Genomic DNA, 21,845 nt, shown 5'->3' on the forward strand with positions numbered 1-21,845 from the left:
TGTTTTAGGTCATATTTATGCAGAAATATAGAAAATTCTGAAGGGTTCATGGCATGGTGGTGTAAGTGATGAGCACGGTCGCCTCACAGCAAGAAGGTTCTGGGTTCGAGCCCAGTGGCTGACAAGGGCCTTTCTGTGTGGAGTTTGCATATTTTCCCCATGTCTGCGTGGGTTTCTTCTGGGTACTCCAATTTCCCCAACAGTCCAAAGACATGCAGGTTAGGTTAAAGTGCATATCACGGGTAAATTCAGGAGCAAGATCAATGTAATTCTCCTATTTTATATTAATCTTTGGTCAAATGTCTGTCACATTTTGCATTTTGTGCAATTTTTTTACCTTGCGCAATACCAGAAAAATTCAGTTGAAATCAAGCCATTTGAGGCAGATTGGTCCGGCTCTGAAAAAACTTGGCATTTGGATGTGGCAGTGGGGGCGTGGTTAAGCGTCGGTCTGTGAATAGAGGGCGGAGTCAGGGAAGGTAAGTGGCAGAATCACTGCACCTGATGGGAATTAATCTGTGTTTGTGTGTCTTCCCCAGTGACCGCGCCCTATAAGAGGAGAGGGAGAGCAGAGGAAGGGAGCTCTCCCCCAACCTGGACACTTGTGTGCGTGTGTGTGTGGGCGGGCGGGCAAGCGAAATATAAGATGCTGAAAAGTGCAATAAAAGAGTTTGTGAGAACTCAGTTCTGGCCTGCTGTACTTCTGTGCTCCACCCACCTTAAACTATTTCTACAGTGGTGCTGAAACCTGGGATGGAGTACAGGAGAGAACAGCCTCATGGAGTCCTCCCCCTTCAAGGACCTGGTCCGTGTCCTCGCCACGGCCCAACAGAGCCAGCACCAGGCGCTGGTCACCCTCCGGAAGGAGCAGGAACAACGGTTCGAAGCCCTGGTGCTGGCGCAGCAGGAAGATTGCCAGGCATTCCGGCACCTACTCGCGTCGGCGGGGTCCACCATCACCACCACGGTGGACCCTCCCCACCTCACCCTAATGAAGATGGGTCCGCATGACGACCCTAAAGCCTTCCTTGCTCTTTTTGAGCAGGCAGCAGAGGCATGGGGTTGGCCTGTGGAACAGCGTGCAGCACACCTCCTCCCCCTGCTAACGGGCCAGGTGCAGCTGGCTGCGCTACAGCTCCCCGCCAACAGCCGGCTGGTCTACGCTGACCTCCACAGGGCTGTCCTCCAACGTGTGGAGCGCACCCTGGAGCAGCAACAGCAGTGCTTCCGCGCGCTGCGCCTGGCGGAGGTCGGTCGGCCATTTGCGTTTGGCCAGCAACTCCGGGATGCCTGCTGGTGGTGGCTGAGGGCCGACAACCGTGACGCTGAGAGAATCATCGACCTGGTGGCGCTGGAACAATTCATTGCCTGACTTCCAGAAGGAACAGCGGAGTGGGTCCAGTGCCATCACCCGGCGTCGCTGGATCAGGCCATCGAGCTGGGGGAGGACCATATGGCGGCTGTTCTGACGCTAGGACAGCGTGTCTCCTCCCCTCTCTTCTCTCTCTCTTCTTCTATTCCTCGTCCTCGCCCCATTCCCCCACCGTGGAGGCGGGGGCCGGCTCCACCCCAGCCGGCCCACCGCATCCGTGGCACCCTACCATTTCCTAATTCCGTGTCTGTGTCTTTCCCCCCCCTCAGGTGAGCGAGCTCCGGAACACTGGTGCAGAGGGAGAGCCTGGGCTGGTATGCTGGCACTGTGGGGAGCCGGGGCACCTCCAGCATCAGTGCTTGGTGATGGAGGTGGGCGCAGTGGTCCGGATCCCTGATGCGCCAGGGACCGCCCTTGATTGGGCCGGAGCGTATCGCATACCAGTGAGTATCCAAGGGGATACGTATCAGGCTTTGGTGGACTCCGGCTGTAATCAGACCTCAATCCACCAAAGCCTGGTGCAAGACGAGGCATTGGGGAGAGCACAATTGGTGAAGGTGTTGTGTGTGCATGGGGATGTTTACAACTACCCTTTAGTGTCGGTCCACATTCTATTTCGAGGGGAGAAATTTAGAGTAAAGGCGTAGATTAATCCTCGCCTTACCCACTTGATAATTTTGGGGACTGATTGGCCGGGATTTAGGGAATTAATGGCACATTTAGTGAAGAGTGGGGCCTGCCATAATTTAGCGGGGGGAGGTCCCGGTGTGGCATTGGTGGGAACAGCTGTCACAGAGCCATCTACATAATCACTGTGTCAGAGTGAAGAGCAGCAGGCTCCTCCTTCCTCTCTCGGGGAATCCCTCACGGATTTCCTGTTAGAGCAGTCGCGAGACGGGACTCTGCGGCATGCGTTTGACCAAGTGAGAGTAATCGATGGTCAAACGCTCCAGCCAAATGCCACCCTGTCCTTTCCCTATTTCTCCATTATTAAGGATAGGTTATACTGAGTGATGCAGGACGCTCAGACTAAGGAACCGATAACACAGCTTTTAATCCCAAAGAGCCGCCGGGAATTTATATTCCAGGTGGCTCACTTTAATCCCATGGCCGGACACTTGGGGCAGGATAAGACACTAGCCCGAATAATGGCTCGGTTCTATTGGCCAGGGATTCGCGGTGATGTCCATAGGTGGTGTACGGCGTGCCATGAATGCCAGTTAGTAAATCCCACGGCCATTCCAAAAGCACCTTTGCGCCCTCTGCCATTAATCAAGACCCCATTCGAAAGAATTGGGATGGATCTCGTCAGGCCATTAGATCGGTCAACACGAGGATATCGCTTTATTTTAGTTCTGGTGGACTATGCAACGCAATATCCGGAAGCAGTGCCGCTTCGCAGTATCTCAGCACGTAGTATTGCAGAAGCACTCTTCCGCGTCATCTCCCGAGTCGGAATCCCCAAAGAGATTCTGACTGATCAAGGCACTACGTTTATGGTCACGCACACTGAGCGAACTGTATGGGTTACTGGGAATTAAGCCTATCCGCACCAGTGTTTATCACCCGCAAACGGATGGCTTAGTTGAACGGTTCAATTGCACCCTCAAGAACATAATTCGGAAATTTGTAAGCGAGGACGCACGCAACTGGGATAAATGGCTTGAGCCCCTGTTATTTGCAGTGCGAGAGGTCCCACAAGCCTCCACGGGGTTCTCCCCGTTCGAATTATTATATGGGTGTAAGCCGCATGGCATTCTAGATCTGCTGCGTGAAAATTGGGAGGAGGGACCTTCAACAAGTAAAAATGAAATTCAATATGTTATTGACCTGTGTGCCAAACTCCACACACTCATGTACCTAACCCAGGAGAATTTGTGGCAGGCCCAAGAACATCAAGTCCGTCTGTACGACAGGGGCACGCGCCTTAGGGAATTCACACCGGGAGATAAAGTACTCGTGTTGTTGCCCACATCGAGCTTCAAATTGATCGCCAGGTGGCAAGGACCCTTTGAGGTCACACAGTGAGTCGGGGACGTCGACTATGAGGTGAGGCAAACAGACAGGGGCGGGGCATTACAGATTTACCACCTCAATCTGTTAAAACTTTGGAATGAGGAGGTCCCCATGGCGTTGATGTCGGTGGTTCCAGAGAAGGTGGAGCTGGGGCCGGAGGTTCAAAAAGGAAAATTGACATTGCCCACCGCTCCGGTCCCCCGTGGAGACCACCTCTCCCCGACCCAACTCACGAAGTTCGCCCAGTTGCAGACAGAATTTTCTGACATGTTCTCGCCCCTGCCCGGCCGCACCCACCTCATAGAACACCACATTGAGATGCCCCTGGGGGTAGTAGTGCGCAGCCGCCCTTACAGACTGCCTGAACACAAAAAAAAGGTGGTTCGGGAAGAACTCGAAGCCATGCTCGAAATGGGCATCGTTGAGGAGTCCCACAGTGACTGGAGCAGCCCGGTGGTCTTGGTTCCCAAGACCGACGGGTCGGTCCGGTTCTGTGTGGACTATAGAAAAGTCAACGCGGTGTCTAAATTTGATGCATACCCAATGCCCCGTATTGACAAGTTGCTCAATCGACTAGGCACGGCTCGTTTTTATTCGACACTGGATTTGACAAAGGGATATTGGCAGATCCCCTTGACTCCGCTATCCTGAGAGAAAACAGCCTTTTCCACACCGTTTGGCTTACACCAGTTCGTCACACTTCCGTTTGGGCTGTTTGGGGTGCCCGCTATGTTCCAGCAGCTTATGGATAGGGTCCTCCGCCCCCACGCCACCTACGCGGCCGCATACTTGGATGATATTATTATTTATAATAATGACTGGCCGCGGCACTTAGAACACCTAAGGGCCGTCCTTAGGTCGCTGAGGTGAGCAGGTCTCACAGCCAACCCGAAGAAGTGGGCGATTGGGCGGGTGGAAGTACAGTATCTGGGATTCCACTTGGGCAAGTGCGTCCCCAAATCAATAAGACAGCAGTGATTGCGGCCTACCCGAGGCCCAAGACCAAAAAGGGGGTGAGACAATTCCTGGGGCTGGCTGGCTACTATCGTAGGTTTATACCTAATTATTCGGAAGTCACCAGCCCGCTGACTGATCTTACTAAAAAGGGGGCACCAGATCCGGTCCAGTGGATGGAGCAATGCCAGCGGGCTTTCTCTGAGGAAAAGGCTGCACTGTGTGGGGGGCCACTGTTACACTCCCCTGACTTTTCTCTCCCCTTTGTTTTGCAGACGGACGCATCGGACAGAGGGCTGGGAGCTGTTCTGTCCCAGGAGGTGGAGGGGGAGGACCGTCCAGTGCTGTACATCAGCCGGAAGCTGTCGGTGCGCGAGGGCAGGTACAGCACAATAGAAAAGGAAAGCCTCGCCATCAAGTGGGCGGTCCTCACCCTCCGCTACTACCTGCTGGGGTGCCCTTTCACCCTCTGTTCAGACCACGCGCCCCTGCAGTGGCTCCACCGCATGAAGGATGCCAACGCATGGATCACCCGTTGGTATCTGGCACTCCAGCTGTTTAAGTTCGAGGTGGTCCACAGGCCGGGGGTGCAGATGGTCTTAGTGGATTTCCTCTCCCGTCAAAGGGGGGGAGTCGGCTGCAGGCCGGACGGCTCCCCGGCCTGAGTCAGGCGGTGGGGGTATGTGGCAGCGGGGGCGCGGTCAAGTATCAGTCTGTGAATGGAGGGCGGAGTTAGGGAAGGTAAGTGGCAGAATCACTGCACCTGATGGGAATTAATCTGTTTGTGTGTGTCTTCCCCAGTGACCACGCCCTATAAGAGGAGAGGGAGAGCAGAGGAAGGGAGCTCTCCCCCAACCTGGACACGTGTGTGTGTGTGTGTGTGTGTGGGTGGGTGGGTGAGTGAAATATAAGATGCTGAAAAGTGCAATAAAAGAGTTTGTGAGAACTCAGTTCTGGCCTGCTGTACTTCTGTGCTCCACCCACCTTAAACTATTTCTACATTGGATTTCCCGGCAAACATTGATTTTCGTGACGTCGCGTGCGGGACGCCTCCCTCTGAATCCTACGTCAGCGCTGGTTTGTTTATGAGAAAACGACCTGGTGATTTTTCTGCAAATTTCTTCAACGTTATCATGTAATTATTAAAATGATTAACAGATGTATCGTAGGAGGTTGTAGCAACACCAATCTTGATGGAATTAGTACTCATCGTTTTCCAAAAGACCGGACAATGAGAGAGAAATGGGAGCGCTTCGTGCGAGGCACACACACTCACACAGGCTGTGCACTGAAACCGTGAAAGCTCTCGCAGCCTGCTGGCGTTTCCTCAGGTGACGTCATGAATCTGGCTCCAGACTCCCTTGGGATTTTTCCAGATGTGTTTTTTTAATTTTATTTTTTTCTGCTATAGACAGATGGCCTTGTGCAAAATTACGCTTCTGGATGAGTGTGTAAAAGGGACATACTTTCATATAAAAAAAACTCTAAATTGGTCCAGAATATGCCCTTTAATATCGGACGGCTTGGGCTGAGGTGCCCTTGAGCGAGGCACCTAACTCCCAACTGCTCCCTGGGTGCTGTTAGTATGGCTGCTCATTGCTCATGTGTGTGTTCACTGCTTGAGATGGGTTAAATGCCAAGAGGAATTTCACGATTTCTTTCTTATCATAAACATTCAGCAGATTCTCTTATCCTGGGGAACAGCTTGATGACTTGCTCAAGAGCACCTGAACCTGGCCCAGGAACTCGAACCAGGAATGTTTTAGTCCCAAGGCTACGTCTTTAAAGTGCATATCCTGGACCAATTTAGGTTTTTTTTTTATATGAAAGTATGTCCCTTTATACACTCATCCCAGAAGGGTAATTTTACACAAGGCCATCTGTCTACAGCAGAAAAAAATAAAATAACAAGCATCTGGAAAAATCCCAAGGGAATCTGGAGCCAGATTCGTGACGTCACCTGCGGAAGCGCCAGCAGGCTGCACGAGCTTTACGCAGTCTCAGTGCACAGCCTGTGTAGACGACGCGCTCCCATTTCTCTCTCATTGTCCGGTCTTTTGGAAAACGATGAGTACTATTCCCATCAAGATTGGTGTTGCTACACCCTCCTACGATACATCTGTTAACCATTTTAATAATTACGTGATAACGTTAAAGAAATTTGCAGAAAACCACCAGGTCATTTCCTCATAAACAAACCAGCGCTGACGTAGGATTCAGAAGGAGGCGTCCCGCACGCGACATCACGAAAATCAGTGTTTGCCGGGAAATCCAAATGCCAAGTTTTTTCAGAGGCGGACCAATTCGCCTCAAATGGCTTGATTTCAACTGAATTTTTCTGGTATTGCGCAAGGTAAAAAAATTGCACAAAATGCAAAATGTGACAGATATTTGACCAAAGTTTAATATAAAATAGGAGAATTACATTGATCTTGCTCCTGAATTTACCCGTGATATGCACTTTAACCTAACCACATGTCTTTGAACAATGGGGGAAACCGGAGCACCCGCAGGAAACCCACACAGACACGGGGAGAACATGCAAACTCCACACAGAAAGGCCCGAACCCAGAACCTTCTTGCTGTGAGGCGACTGTGCCGCCCACAACTTTTGAAGTTTAGCTACTTAACCTCTTCGGAAGATTTACCCTTAAGGCCATAGCGCATATACACTACCGTTCAAAAGTTTGGGGTCACCCAGACAATTTTGTGTTTTCCATGAAAAGTCACACTTTTATTTACCACCATAAGTTGTAAAATGAATAGAAAATATAGTCGAGACATTTTTCTGGCCATTTTGAGCATTTAATCGACCCCACAAATGTGATGCTCCAGAAACTCAATCTGCTCAAAGGAAGGTCAGTTTTATAGCTTCTCTAAAGAGCTCAACTGTTTTCAGCTGTGCTAACATGATTGTACAAGGGTTTTCTAATCATCCATTAGCCTTCTGAGGCAATGAGCAAACACATTGTACCATTAGAACACTGGAGTGAGAGTTGCTGGAAATGGGCCTCTATACACCTATGGAGATATTGCACCAAAAACCACACATTTGCAGCTAGAATAGTCATTTAGCACATTAGCAATGTATAGAGTGGATTTCTGATTAGTTTAAAGTGATCGTCAGTGAAAAGAACAGTGCTTTTCTTTCAAAAATAAGGACATTTCAAAGTGACCCCAAACTTTTGAACGGTAGTGTACATTATATATATGTATACACAGTGCTCCCTTTAACCATTCGACCGTGGCTTCTCTAATAATATCACTTAGACCACCAGGGAGGCCAAACTACACATCCCACAATTCCTATTACAAAATTCGTGACGTAACTTCCTGTTTTGTCACGTGCTCGACGCGGATGAAAAGAAGTTTCAGTTCCGTGCTGACTGCAGAGCTGCAGTTTGGAGCTTAAACCTTTGTGTTAGAAACTAAGAACTGGCTTGAGATCAGTATTAAACCTCGTCGGCGAGCTGACGGTGTTCCTGCACGGCCCAGCGTCCACTCAGAAATAAATTTACATTATTATTAACGTTTAGCTGAATGTTTGCAGTGTGAGTTAGTTTAACAGCTGCTTAATAGTGTAAGGTAAGTAAACACCGCCATCCAAAACACATCCTGATATCGCGAGGATTCGCTCGATAACTCCAACCTGACCAGACTTGGCTCGTTATATAGCATTTTAGTAATTAGCTGCGTTTCTTGTAATGTGAATTAGTTAACCTACTCTTCACTTGAGTTTGCATTATAGTCAATGAGTGTAATATTAAGTTTGTATTCTGTGACACTTGTGACAACATATTTGTTATTCAGGAACAACACTTAGCTAGCCTTGGCTAGCGTGCACCAAAGGCAGAAAAATAACAAATAGGAAACATTGTGTTTTTATATATATATATATATATATATATATATATATATATATTATACACTGATACAAACTGCTCAACTTACTCCTTGTGACTAACTAAGACTTCCTGTCTGGTGGTGGTTGTTGTTTATGATCTGATTCATAAGCTGTCAATTTTGCTAATTGTCAAATCTTCTCAAATAACACTGTACTTTCATTAAAAAACAAGAGCCTCCAGCATTGAAATATGGAAGGGGTGTGTAAATACGAAGTACGCATGCGCAATTCAAGTGCCAGTCTTGCCAGGACACCTTGATGGTTATGATTACTTTGTGACTGGAACAGGCATGTGGAAAGAAGTGAAAGAATGTGACATGTGAACAGACTGGTTTTATGACTTCGGTGCTGAAGTTCTTGCTGCAAGGAAGTGCAGCTTAGATTCTTCTAAGCTGCACTTAGCTAATAATAAGTCAAGTTTATTTGTATAGCACTTTTAACAGTAAACATTGTCGCAAAGCAGCTTTACAGAATTTGAACGACTAATCTATCCCCAGTGAGCACGCCTGTGGCTACGGTGGCAAGGAAAAACTCCCTCAGACCCACTTTACACGGGGACGGTCTGAACCAAAAACGCAAAAGTCCGTTTTCATTCTCACTTTTTTCCGCGTCTACATGACCGTTTTCAAGGAGGAAATCTGCGTCTATACGGTGACGCATAAATGTGTGGAATTCAATTGGATGTGCATGCCAGGCGGCTAGGTGGTGCTGTGAAAGACCTCCACTATGTCTGCACTCATGCGCAACGTCTTCCGTCTTGTCTGATCTGCACCGTGAAAACTTTGACTACTCTGGCTATGGTAAAGTAAGTAAAAAAAGTAAGCGCATACTATACCTGCCTCTGTTCATTAACGGTATAGATGTTCAAAGGACTCCTGGACGTTTATTAAAGCTGCCAGAGCAGCTTGAAGGTCCGTTGGATCGATGTAATCAGACATGCTCTTACTTTTTTACTTACTTTCTTACTTCCCGGGCTGGCATGTACAGTATATGACATATGTATGACGTAAACGCGTACCCGACGTGAGCAGATCCGAGCAGAGTTTCGCGTATTGGGTAGTTTAGACGGATATGCAACGGGGGCTGTTTTTAACTTATCTACTCTGGAAGGCGTTTTCAATTTTTTCCGTTTTTCAGCCTCGGAAACGCCGTCCCCGTGTAGACGAAAGGCACTTCCGATAAAATATTTAGTCGTTTTTACCCGACAGCGTCCTCGTGTAAACAGGCCCTCAGACGACATGAAGTTTTTCAAGATGGCGCCGCAAGAGTGGCCCCTAGTTACAGTAGCTCCGGGCGTGGTATGTTTTTGTACTTTTTTCGTGTTTCTTTCTGCACTAGTCTCAGTCGGAAGTGTGCACCTCGGGATGTACTACTCGTGAGACTGTGCATTTGTATTTTTCACGGTAGATAATGCAAATAGCCCTCTGTATTTAATCCTTCATTTGTCTAATTTTTATTTCAGTTTTATTTGTTATCTGTTTGACATTTTCTTGCTACTGTAACACGTGAATTTCCCCAATGTGGGATGAATAAAGTGAATCTAATCTAATCTAAACCTTGAGAGGAACCAGACTCAAAAGGGAACCCATCCTCATTTGGGCGACAACAGACAGCATGACTATAACATTAACAGTTTTAACAAGAAGTCAGTTTCGTTGATGTTATAAACTCTTCACTGATGGAAACTTGAGTGCAAAACTGTTCATGACAACTGCAGTCCTAAAGTTAGCAAGTCAACTGTCGTCCTCAGCCATAAAAGCATTACTGTAAGAGTCCAGAGTGTCCTCCAGGTGTGACTTTCAACTGTCCACAATAATAATTTCAATTTATATAGCACTTTTCTCAAAGCCCAAGGTCGCTTTACAGTTATGGGGGGGACAGTCCACCAAATAAAGGTCAGGGTGTCATTCCAATGGTGTAGCTGACACAGTCGTACCTGGAACACCACGCCATGGATCCATAAAGCAAGCACAGATGCGACGCAGAGCGCTGGTATGTCCCAAACCGCCTGCACAGCCGCCACGATGCCACAGAGCAACATCGCTCAGAACATCATGCCAAGCACCAAAGCACTGCTGCACAGAGCGCTGGACATCCACGATGTTAAAATGGGCAATGAGCTCACTGCAGTCCATAGCTAGGAGCGCAGGCATCACCCACAGCGAACCAAGGCCTGGAGGGAATTGATTAGAGATAGACCGATATGGTTTTTTTTCGGGGCCGATAGCGATTATTAGTAGTCACGGAGGCCGATAACCGATATGTGGAGCCGATATTCATTTGCAGTAAAAGTGAAAATATTGGCGTTGAAATTTTGAATAATAGAAACTCCAGCACTTAACTTTGTTTAAGGGCGTATTAACACCTACGTTGTTTGGTCCAGACCAAACGAACCAAATTTCCCTTGGTCCGGACCTTTTGGGTTGGTCTGAATACAAACCACCGAACTCTGGTCCGGACCAAACAAGCAGACCGAGACCGAGCTGCAAGGTCGGACTCGGTCCGGACCAAAGGAACTCTGGTGCGGACCTTTTGGAGGTGTGAAAGCAGACCGGACCTAATCTGACAGTTTTGCTTTTTTGTACCTCGGGAGCTTCTGTCGTTTGTCGAGCATTATGGGAAACAGAGTCTTGACACTCCACCGCAAAGTGCAAACATTGTTTCGGTTGTCAAGGGAACCTTACAACAGTCGTTCAGTCATTCAGACCAGTGGTAGGCTAGACTACAGAGTACAAAAAATGAGTAGGGGGCAAATGTGGGCCGAGGAAGAAACACGCACCCTTGTGGATATCTGGGCAGATGTCCACATATCTGAGCTTTTGGAGAGAACACACAAAAATGCTGACGTGTTTGCTGTATTCAGTGAGAAAATGAAGGAGAAGGGGTTCATGCGCTCCCCAGAACAATGTCGGCTAAAAGTGAAGAAACTCCGTCAGACCTACATTAAAATCAGGGACATTCTTTCAAAAAGTGGCAGTACTAGCGACGCAAAAAAGAAATTCATCTATTACGATGGATAAGGCGAATATCCGGACACCATACCTCCTCCGTCTTGCGTGAAGAGCCGGAACTGTCACAACACGATGTGCGCTCATCAGCGCTATCCTCCGTAGCCGCCTTGCCCTTTGAAGTCGTCGTTGATAAATTACTTGTACAACAGCATAGTAATCGCACAATTGTGAAAACAGTAAAAACTGGAAAAAACATATAGCTTTGATGACATTAAAAAGAATAACAGCACGGAAAGCCTCCATGACTACTTTTGAACTTAACGCTTTGTGCGCGTGTCGTCTCTGACCAATAGCTGAACGACCTCAGGGCGCGTGGCTTTGTTGACAGATTTTGGTCCGCTTACTAAAATGTAGTGTGAAAGCGAACCGCACCAAAATGAAAAAATAAAAAATACATTTGGTTCGGACCAAAGCGAGTGAACGATCGAACTATCCTGGTCTGAATACACCCTAAATGCCTTTAAGCATGTGTTTTATTAAACTTCTTTTCAGATTTGCAACTGACAATAGACATCTTTTTAAAATTCTAAAAAAAAGTGCAGGAAGCTCCCAGGCTCAGCAGTATGTCTTTGCTTATCTTCCAGTCCTCAAGCATACTGAGGAATGTCTCTTTCAGGTATTCCCCAGTGTGGGACCCATGCATCGCTCTTGTGTTTAAGATGACCTGCTTTCTTATCCATTCAGCATCAATGAAATGGCATGTCAGGCTCATGAGAAACTCTGTCGCACCAGACCAGCAGTCTGTGGTGAAGGAGAAAGCGTAGCCAGCATTATCAGATTGAATCAGGGCTTTGAGCTTGTCCACAACCTTGTGGTGAACTTCTTGCAGCTTTTCAGTTCGGTAATACTTGTCACTTTTCAGAGCATATCGTGGCTCTGCTGCAGCCATCAGGCGCTTAAAGCCAACATCAGACACCACCGTGAACGGTTGGTTGTCAGTGACTATCGTCTCTATGACTAGTTTGTCCATTAGTTTCGACCTGTCATCGGAGTTTATCCACTTTCTTTGTTTCTGAAACATGTCCTCTATTGTTGGCTGAGATGAAGTTGCCTCATCTTGATGAGATTCAGATCCCTGTTTCTTCTGTGCCGTTTCATCCAACTCAGGGTGGTGAATCCTAAGATGGAACCACAGGTTTGAAGTATTTTTGTTTTTTCCCCGTTGTTGCTCCCATGCTGACACCTTCATTGCATGTATTACATACTGCCTTCCCATACTGCACTCTTAAACCTAGGCCTATCCGTCTGCAATAAGGGTTTGAAAGAAAGAGTGAGTTAAAAGTGGGGCCATATGCTGACATGTGCTCAACTCGTCATGCTTAATTTATTACAGCATTTAGGAAGCCTGCAGTTGATTTTATTATGTAGAACAGGATAAAGCGGGGCGGCACGGTGGTGTAGTGGTTAGCGCTGTCGCCTCACAGCAAGAAGGTCCGGGTTCGAGCCCCGTGGCCGGCGAGGGCCTTTCTGTGCGGAGTTTGCATGTTCTCCCCGTGTCCGCGTGGGTTTCCTCCGGGTGCTCCGGTTTCCCCCACAGTCCAAAGACATGCAGGTTAGGTTAACTGGTGACTCTAAATTGAGCGTAGGTGTGAATGTGAGTGTGAATGGTTGTCTGTGTCTATGTGTCAGCCCTGTGATGACCTGGCGACTTGTCCAGGGTGTACCCCGCCTTTCGCCCGTAGTCAGCTGGGATAGGCTCCAGCTTGCCCGGGACCCTGTAGAACAGGATAAAGCGGCTAGAGATAATGAGATGAGATGAAATGTTATATTTTAACATGTGAAAGCAGGGACCCTGTCATTCAAAACTAGGCTGCTACATTACAATGTATGTTACTATAGCTGAAAAAATAGTACAATAGCAATAGGAGAAACTGTTCATCCCTGAACACCATGCAGTTCATTCATATAGGCTTTATGATGCATTATGTCTTAAGTCTTGAACAGCAATATTCTGCTCCTCTCTACAAGAAACTATCAAAAGACAGCTTCTTCAGGACACACTTTATCTAACAATATGCCATTTTCTGCTGCTTGGGATCTCTCCATCAACACAGAAAAAGGTAAAGTAAAATAACTTGGTAGTTTAACAGTCATTATTGCCCTTCAGTTTTCTGTCAGACAGACGGTGATTTGCTGTCAGTTTATGCAGCTTCTCATGTGGCCCACACAGACACCCACGCTATTCTCTACCATAACAGACATGGCTCCACATTGTTACAGCTTCCTGATCGTCTGCCAGAGGAGAGAGCGGACCGGTGGGCTAACGTTATGCTAAAAGCTAATTAGCCTTCACTTCTATGTGTTTCCCTGCAATAAAGCTGGACTGAATTGAGTTTATTAGGTTTTTAACACTCTCTCCTTCTCACTCATAGGCCAAGTTTACATTAGACCGTATCTGTCTCGTTTTCTTCGCGGATGCACTGTCCGTTTACATTAAAACGCCGGGAAACGGGAATCCGCCAGCGTCCACGTATTCAATCCAGATCGTGTCTGGTCCGGTGCTGTGTAAACATTGAGAATACGCGGATACGCTGTGCTGAGCTCTAGCTGGCATCGTCATTGGACAACGTCACTGTGACATCCACCTTCCTGATTCGCTGGCGTTGGTCATGTGACGTGACTGCTGAAAAACGGCGCGGACTTCCGCCTTGTATCACCTTTCATTAAAGAGTATAAATGTATGAAAATACTGCAAATACTGATGCAAATACTGCCCATTGTGTAGTTATGATTGTCTTTAGGCTTGCCATCCTTCCACTTGCAAGTGGTAAGTGACGCGCATGCCCAACATGCACTGAGATCACACACACGGCGGCTCAGTCCCGAATTACTGCTCGTGCGCTTCACTCGCGCACTCTGTGAGCTGCGCAGGGCCGGAGTGCGCACCCTCCAGAGGGCACTCGCTGTTCAGGGCGGAGTGATTTGGAGCGCAGGATGCCTGCGGAGCCGAGCGTATCCGTGTATTGGCGTTGCTGTGTGCACGCGAATCGTGTATTGGCGTTGCTGTGTGCACACTAATCGTTTTAAAAAACGTTAATCTGATGATCCGCTGATACGGTCTAATGTAAACCCCACCATAGACTGTAGCTCTCACTCCCTCACACACATCACGGACTATTTCCATATCGATATTATCAGCAACCTTGTTTCAAGTGATTAACAGACACGTCTGGAGGGACTGCGAGCAGCAAAGCTGCCGCTTATGTTTATATAACGTTATTGGGCTCACAGTAACGTTACTAGTAGTTGTGAGTTGTAGAGGACTGGGATGTTTATTACAATTTCGGGAGTCTGCTGCCTTAACTTGCCTTCGAAACATCAATCTGCTCTCCGGAGGTTCTCCACTCAGCAAAACTTGCTCCTCTCCGCCGTGTGCGATCTTTCACTGCTGATTGGCTGTTACCCGTGCTGTGTAACCAATCAGATGGCTCTGCGTGTAACCAATCGGATGGTGCTGTGGGTGGGACAATGCTCGAGCCAGAGCAGTGACTGCAGATAGAGGGGTGCAGCTGCATCAGAGCCAAAATAACCCAGCTTTAAAATGATTTCTTATCGGCCGTCGGATTAAAAAAGAAGGCCGATGCCGATATGCGTCTAAATGCCGAATATCGGCGCCGATAATCGGTCTATCCCTAGAACTGATGCCCAAAACTGGGTCTGGAGCTACACCACAACCACCGGCGGACAAAAACAAACATCAAACTACACAAACGCAGACAAAAAATGAAATAAAATAAAAATACAAAGCAAAGTATGTAAATTATTTGCACAATTCATCTCTCAGCTATCTGGCTGATTTAAAGATGTGTTGTGCTTTTTAAGGATTAGTGAAGTCTTAATCAATTCTACTTGCTTTTCAGCCCTTGCTGTTCACCCCACCTTGCTGTTTTTTTTTTTTTAAAGAGGATTACAACAAGAAAGACAAACAGTTCAGAACATATTACACAGGATATAGGAAGTTTAAAATGTATGTCCATATGTCAGTGACAGTTGGTGGTTTTTACAATAAGGGAAGCAGGATTTTTTTTTTCATACTGAAGACAGTACACTATGTGGACATCTGACTCTTGCACCCATATGTGCTTGATGAACATCCCATTCCAGATTTAGTCCTCTCTTTTCTGTTATAACATCGTCCACTTTTCTGGGAAGGTTTTCCACTAGATTTTGGAGTGTGACTACGGGGATTTGTGCTCATTCAGTCACAAGAGCATTAGTGAGATCAGGCACTGATGTGAAGTGAGGAGGCCTGGCGCGCTGTCGGCGTTCCAGTTCATCCCAAAGGTGACTAGGAAATACAGTGGTGCTTGAAAGTTTGTGAACCCTTTAGAATTTTCTATATTTCTGCATAAATATGACCTAAAACAACATCAGATTTTCACACAAGTCCTAAAAGTAGATAAAGAAAACCCAGTTAAACAAATGAGACAAAAATATTATACTTGGTCATTGATTTATTGAGGAAAATTATCCAATATTACATATCTGTGAGGCGGCACGGTGGTGTAGCGGTTAGCGCTGTCGCCTCACAGCAAGAAGGTCCTGGGTTCGAGCCCCGGGGCCGGCGAGGGCCTTTCTGTGTGGAGTTTGCATGTTCTCCCCGTGTCCGCGTGGGTTTTCTCCGGGTGCTCCGGTTTCCCCCACAGTCCAAAGACATGCAGGTTAGGTTAACTGGTGACTCTAAATTGACCGTAGGTGTGAATGTGAATGGTTGTCTGTGTCTATGTGTCAGCCCTGTGATGACCTGGCGACTTGTCCAGGGTGTACCCCGCCTTTCGCCCGTAGTCAGCTGGGATAGGCTCCAGCTTGCCTGCGACCCTGTAGAAGGATAAAGCGGCTAGAGATAATGAGATGAATGAGACATATCTGTGAGTGGCAAAAGTATGTGAACCTCTAGGATTAGCAGTTAATTTGAAGGTGAAATTAGAGTCAGGTGTTTTCAATCAATGGGATGACAATCAGGTGTGAGTGGGCACCCTGTTTTATTTAAAGAACAGGGATCTATCAAAGTCTGATCTTCACAACACATGTTTGTGGAAGTGTATCATGGCATGAACAAAGGAGATTTCTGAGGACCTCAGAAAAAGTGTTGTTGCTCATCAGGCTGGAAAAGGTTACAAAACCATCTCTAAAGAGTTTGGACTCCACCAATCCACAGTCAGACAGATTGTGTACAAATGGAGGAAATTCAAGACCATTGTTACCCTCCCCAGGAGTGGTCGACCAACAAGGATCACTCCAATAGCAAGGCGTGTAATAGTCGGCAAGGTCACAAAGGACCCCAGGGTAACTTCTAAGCAACTGAAGGCCCCTCTCACATTGGCTAATGTTCATGAGTCCACCATCAGGAGAACACTGAACAACAATGGTGTGCATGGCAGAGTTGCAAGGAGAAAGCCGCTGCTCTCCAAAAAGAACATTGCTGCTCATCTGCAGTTTGCTAAAGATCATGTGGACAAGCCAGAAGGCTATTGGAAAAATGTTTTGTGGACGGATGAGACCAAAATGGAACTTTTTGGCTTAAATGAGAAGCGTTATGTTTGGAGAAAGGAAAACACTGCATTCCAGCATAAGTACCTTATCCCATCTGTGAAACATGGTGGTGGTAGTATCATGGTTTGGGCCTATTTTGCTGCATCTGGGCCAGGACGGCTTGCCATCATTGATGGAACAATGGATTCTGATTTATACCAGCGAATTTTAAAGGAAAATGTCAGGACATAGCAAACAAAGATATCCTATTGTGTGGCGGTTGTATGCTTCCACATGTGTTCCAACATTTTGGAGAAGAACCACATATGGCTATGATGGTCAAGTGTCCACAAACTTTTTTTTTTTCCCTCACCATATTGTGTATCTATATATCTGGGTGTTTTTTTGTTGGTCTAGCCTGTTTATTTAGCTTTGCCTTTGGGTAATTACGTCTAATTTTATTTTTGTGACATTTTCAGACAAGACTGAAGATCTTGAGAGCTAGTCTGCATGCAGAGTAGACTGGATTTATTTTAACATGAAATGTATAAATTATAAATTTTTCTAGATATATGCTAATCTAGGGCGGCATGGTGGTGTAGTGGTTAGTGCTGTCGCCTCATAGCAAGAAGGTCCTGGGTTTGAGCCCCGGGGCCGACGAGGGCCTTTCTGTGTGGAGTTTGCATGTTCTCCCCATGTCCGCGTGGGTTTCCTCCGGGTGCTCCGGTTTCCCCCACAGTCCAAAGACATGCAGGTTAGGTTAACTGGTGACTCTAAATTGACCGTAGGTGTGAATGTGAGTGTGAATGGTTGTCTGTGTCGATGTGTCAGCCCTGTGATGACCTGGCGACTTGTCCAGGGTGTACCTGGGATAGGCTCCAGCTTGCCTGTGACCCTGTAGGACAGGATAAAGCGGCTAGAGATGATGAGATGAGCTATGCTAATCTAATTGCCTGCTGTATCTCATGAAGTATTGCGTTTGTAGTCAGACACAATGTCCGTGTGTTCATTGGTCTTGTCCTTGTTGGGCTGGATTTTAATTTAATTATTATTATTTTTTAATTGACTTGTCACTGTAGCTTTGCCACATTTGAAATAATTTTGCAATAATAAAACTAAGGCAGGGAAACTGCAACAGCTAAAGCCAATTACTGCAGACCCGCACGCCAAACTAAGATGAGATGACAATGGCGACTAGCTTAGTAACATAATGTAAACTTTTAAAAACAACAAGTTAAAGGCCGAAGAAGGCTACGTATAGAATTGCACTTAACACGTATTGTTCTCCACATTCGTGGATTGTCAGGGTTGTAAGTAGGCTGCAAAGATAAGGTGCAATACTGTAGGAGGACAGTGTTAGTTTGAGGTGGTGAGTTTCTTGGGGTAGTCTGATCCAAATTCTCGCTGTTCTTTGTTTTGATATGTGGAGGTCCTGCAGAGTGGTTGGTTGTATTGTACATGATTCCACCTATAGTGTTGTTAGGATTTCTTGTCGCTTTAGTTTTTTATTCTTATAATAATACAAGAAAAAACATAATGAGGTCAACAAAATTAATACTGTCTGCCATGTCATGCTAAAAAGCAGCTAGCCAACTAACTTGGTGTCACTGATGAAGGAAATGACAGTGAGATATCTAGTGCAGAGGTGGACAGTAGCGAAGTACATTTACTGTACTTAAGTACACTTTTTGAGTATCTGTACTTTACTCAAGTATTTTTTTTCTAAACTTATGATTTGAAAAGCAAATATTGTACTTTTTACTCCACTACATTTCTGTCAAAGTACTCGTTACTCTGAAGCAGCTTTGAAAGTGGATGTTTTTTTCTTTTCTAAAACGTGATGTTTTTTTCGCAGGTGACACTGAGACAGACCATCAATAATCACTAGGGTCACGTCCATAGACTATAAAATCAAGTTCAGTGATTTCTCAGCAGCTTTATTTAACATGATCAGTTGATGGCTGAATGGAAGGAGGCGGTTCTTCTGGGGAACGCATGCACTCATGGCTTTACCTAGAACCCATGTTTCAGTTCTCTGAAAGGAATAAAGATTCGTTTTGTTTTAAATGATTGCTTTGTTTGCCAAAAACGAACCACATCATGGCCTACAAAAACTCGCCGTCCAACCTGTGGAAGCATATTGCGGTATATAAATGTTTTATTTCAAGAGAAAGCTTGCAATGAAGTAGTCTGTGCTTTTAGAGCTAGCGATAACATTGCAATAGCGATGCAGTCTGGTTAGTCAAATTATTTTCTATGGATTTGCCCTCCAAGTTGCCGTAGCCTTGTCCACGGCTAACGTTAACGCGCAGCTAGTTAACTTGGACATTGTTTGTTAGTTAGCATGTAAAAGCGGCGTTACGCTAACATGAATAATGTTAGCTTATCTGAAGTCCTTTAAGAAATGTGTTTTAGCATAAACTTGCCAAATAAACAATGTAGAAATCTTTCTTTTCTAGTAGCGTTAGCGACCCGATATGATTTCGAGTTTGAAAAGAGTTTGCTAGCATGTCAGGTGGAGTTTCACTGACTAGCTAGCTTAACGTTAAACCACCATGATGGCACAGCATGCGTTCATTTTTTGAATTCACATTTCAGTCTTTGGTAATGACATTAGGTTTTGTAAGCGTTGTGGCAATAATACAACAGTGAGTTGACAGAAAATGTACTTTTAATACTTCGGTATTTTTCAAAGCAAGTACTTTTAACTTGAGTAAAAATTTAACTGGACAACTTTCACTTGTATCAGAGTAACATTTGACCAGTGGGATCTGTACTTTGACTTAAGTCATGAAGTTGAGGACTTTGTCCACCTCTGATCTAGTGGCAGGTAGTGTGGTATTAAACGAACTAGAGAAGTGAAAACAGAACTTCATTCTTATGAATGAATGAAGGCTTTATTTCAAACATGTCAAAGTAGTACAAAACAGAAGAGAAAAAAACAAACACAAAAAACAAATAACACTCATGGATTAAAGTTTTCCGTCGCTACGACGGATTTCCGTCAACTGGGAGTGCTAAAGGTCAGTAATGAGAGTGATGCAGATCCGAGGGAAAAAAACGGGGGGGTAGGCCCATAGGTCTGACACCGATGTGATTTAGAACTTCACCAAGCTGCTGTGATTGCCTGTTGTTGAACCCTTTCTTGTGCTATGTTTGAGTATATGTAAAGGAATAAGTTGTTGCGCTAGATAGGCATAAATAATTAAATACAGCCTCTGCTACTGTCTAGTCCCGGGGAGGCTCGGCGTGGGCCACTGATGAAACTATTTGGCTGTCCGACTACTAGGCAACTAGGTTACTTGTCTACTACTAATATTAGGCCTTTTGTAGTAGTAGTAATAATGATATTTGCCTACTGAAAGGTGATCAGGTGAAAAAGTTGAAGCTGCAGCAAGACCTATGCTATTAAGCCTTTTGTAGGTTAAACAGGCTTCGGCAGACAACGTTCTGGAAAGGCTGTGTTTTTCTTTGGTTTGATTAGCCTACGATTTAATCTTTAAACATTATGGTTTCAGCAGTTCGCTTAAACATTGGAGACTGCAGAGTCGGGCTGCAAGATTTCCCGACACTTGTTTAAGATGACAAACTTCATAGTAAGGAGAAAATAATTCCACAGTATTTAGTGCCTCGTCAGTCTCAAAAATTAATAATGAAGGACCAACGCGAATTAAGTCCCAAAAAAACATCTCGTAGGCCTATATTTTACATTTTCAAAAAAGTCCGGAATTGGAAGTCGGTCAGTGGAGTGTAATGAAGTGTCTCATTCACTAAGCACAAAAGGTCGGAAAACAGTGGAGAAAACAGCTATTGCTTAAATAGGCTACTAATGGTTTACATTAGTAATTTAATGTATGTGACACATAAATTCATTGATTAAATAGATAAAGAAGCGAATACTCCTAAGCTCAAAATTCAGGAAAGTGGCTCCGGTGTCGCAAGTGCACAAGAACAGTTATTTGAAAGTTAATCTAATGAATTTGTGCGTGCGATTTCACGAAGAACCGGGACAATTGGCATTCGGTGAAAGATTCACACCTATGACTCATTATATTCGCGCGTGCCTGCTCGCCCACTGCTGCTTCGTTTTCCCGATTTACACGCGTGTCTGAAGATGGAGTTTTCAGAAATCTCCACTCTGCCCAGAGTTTGCAAAAGTAGCTGTTTTCAGTGACTGAAACCTCCGTATAGGTGTGAATGAGAGGTTCAACCGAATAAATAATATGCGTCTTTTTTATCCGGCTACATGTAGGCTATCACTGCGCAAAGCTCTAATGTTGAAATGGTAGTAATATTTGTTAAAATAATAGTAGGCTAATTTCCACATTAATCGGTAAAATGGCCCAAGGGATGTGATGGGGGGATGGCTGTTTTATAAGGGGGTGATTTGAGATTTTTATTTCAAAAGGGGGATGCCTCCCCCCACATCCCCCCCCCCCCCAACTCGAGTACTGCGTATAAGGCCACGTGACACAGGCCCTTCGACTTCCATCACTAGAGCGCATCAAATTACTTTCGGTTTTGCCAGCATGGACGCGCTTCTTTTAAATGAAGGCACAGATGTGTCAGACATGGACAAAACGGTAAAGAATAAGTGGAGATGGGCTTGGCGAAATGAAATGGGCGATAATGGCAAGCCATTTAGTTCATGGTGCAAAAAGATGAAAATGGCAGGTGTGTGCTTTTGTGTAGTTTGCCATAAAAAAAAAAGTCTATGGAAGCAATGGCAAAAAACTAGATGCCTTTGTCTTCACTGCGAAGAAGCAGAAAAAGTGAACTTTCACTTTACTTTTCTTGCAAGTTCTTTCTGTTCCACTCTTTTGAAAGCATGGTTCAAGTTCAACTGCACTTGCACTTTTTCAAATTGTTGAAATAAATTTGCACTTTGCGCTGAAAACTTGATGTTTCATCATTTATAGCCAGTAATGACAATGGTCAAGTCTTGCCTTAGGCCAAGTTTACATTAGACCGTATCTGTCTCGTTTTCTTCGCGGATGCACTGTCCGTTTACATTAAAACGCCGGGAAACGGGAATCTGCCAGGGTCCACGTATTCAATCCAGATCGTGTCTGGTCCGGTGCTGTGTAAACATTGAGAATACGCAGATACGCTGTGC

General features: G+C 45.7%; 1 protein-coding gene across 1 annotated transcript in view; it reads left to right on the top strand.

Moving 5' to 3' along the window:
• Positions 1-7,712: 7,712 nt before the first annotated feature.
• stard3nl (STARD3 N-terminal like) overlaps positions 7,713-21,845 on the top strand; it is a 40,765-nt gene continuing 26,632 nt past the window's right edge. Inside the window, exon 1 of the mRNA XM_060932311.1 lies at positions 7,713-7,927. The gene's annotated coding sequence lies outside the window, so the exon portion shown is untranslated. The remainder of the gene's footprint in view (positions 7,928-21,845) is intronic.

The sequence above is a fragment of the Neoarius graeffei genome, chromosome 1 (genome assembly GCF_027579695.1).
Source record: "Neoarius graeffei isolate fNeoGra1 chromosome 1, fNeoGra1.pri, whole genome shotgun sequence".
Lineage (NCBI taxonomy): Eukaryota > Metazoa > Chordata > Actinopteri > Siluriformes > Ariidae > Neoarius > Neoarius graeffei.